This window comes from Limanda limanda, chromosome 21 (assembly GCF_963576545.1).
Source record: "Limanda limanda chromosome 21, fLimLim1.1, whole genome shotgun sequence".
Taxonomy (NCBI): domain Eukaryota; kingdom Metazoa; phylum Chordata; class Actinopteri; order Pleuronectiformes; family Pleuronectidae; genus Limanda; species Limanda limanda.
Window position 1 is genome coordinate 1,167,640 of NC_083656.1, and position 1,264 is coordinate 1,168,903.

General features: G+C 36.2%; 1 protein-coding gene across 1 annotated transcript in view; it reads left to right on the forward strand.

Annotated features, from left to right (window-relative positions):
- The window catches only part of chmp6b (charged multivesicular body protein 6b), a 5,937-nt gene extending 5,711 nt beyond the window's left edge, over positions 1-226 (forward strand). The window contains exon 8 of the mRNA XM_061094794.1: positions 1-226. This exon is cut by the window's left edge and continues 287 nt beyond it. The gene's annotated coding sequence lies outside the window, so the exon portion shown is untranslated.
- Positions 227-1,264: the final 1,038 nt, after the last annotated feature.

Consider the following 1,264-nt stretch of genomic DNA (forward strand, 5'->3'; position numbering starts at 1 on the left):
ATTAGACGACTAACTCTAACCTCTGATTCATGTTCTTTCTCCACTAAATCATTTTACATACAGTAACTTAGCCATCTCCTCTCAGCCCCAAGAAGACTTGTTTTATAAAATGCCTCTTTGTATAACTTCTTTCTGGCTTTTGTGAACTTGGGGCCAGTTCCATTTTGAGCACCGTGTTTGTTGTGTTAACTCTGCAGAGCTTACTATTAAAAAGACTCAGAGGCAACTCCAGTCTGGGAATTTCATTATTTCAAATCTCAAGATGAATTTCCATCACACTGATTAAACCACTCAAACGAGATATATATATATAAGAAAGTTAGTTTAGAGTCATTTGAGCTTTTTGAGCTTTTGTATTGTTCTTAAACGGTTTCTTTTTATTAATATTATACTCAAAAATACTTGATCTATCCAAACATGAAACATAAAAATATGATTGTAAGAAATGTTTAATCTTGTTTTGCTGTGTTCATGTGATGCTCCTGCCCACCCTGCACTTGTGGGGGTGCAAACGTGAACGTGGCTCCAGAGTCGTTTTGAGTCCAATTGGAATGTCTGTATAGGGAAACCGCATATTTTATATATATATATATATATATATATATATATATAAAATGTTTTTCGACCTTTTTACAAAGAAACATTACTGTAACAATGTCTCTGTGTTACCGTGAGTTCCTCGTCAGGGAAACAAGGGGAAGCAGGCAGGTGTCTTCAATAGTCTTTATTCGCTTCACACATGCATATCAACAAACATAAACTTATAACAAACATACAGCGACTAGCTTTTCAGCCTAGTGTCTCTTAGTTAACTGAGTCCGGGAGTGATCTGGTTCCTGGTGATCTCTCTCTGCTGATAAAGAGGAGAGAGTCATCAGTTGAACTGGAACACCTGTGTACAATTAGACTCTCTCTGTTGTATAGCACGCTAATGATTAGACAGGAGACAGTGATGATTCAACGTGCATCCTTTACTGGGTGTTTCACAGGACAGAGAATACCCAGCATGCAATGCAGATAAACAGTGGGGCATTACGGAGGCCCCGAGGGAACAAACTTAATAGCATAACAATACACAACATTCCTCCCCCTTTACTTTAACTTCCCCCTAAGTAAAAGTAATATTCACTGTATTCAGTATTCTTTTATAACAGTCTTAAACCTTAAAGAACTTTCTTTTCTTTTTAATATAACAGTCCCTTTTTACTTTAACAATATTACAAAATAACGTTTAACAAATTAACATTTCCTGAACTAGGGAAAG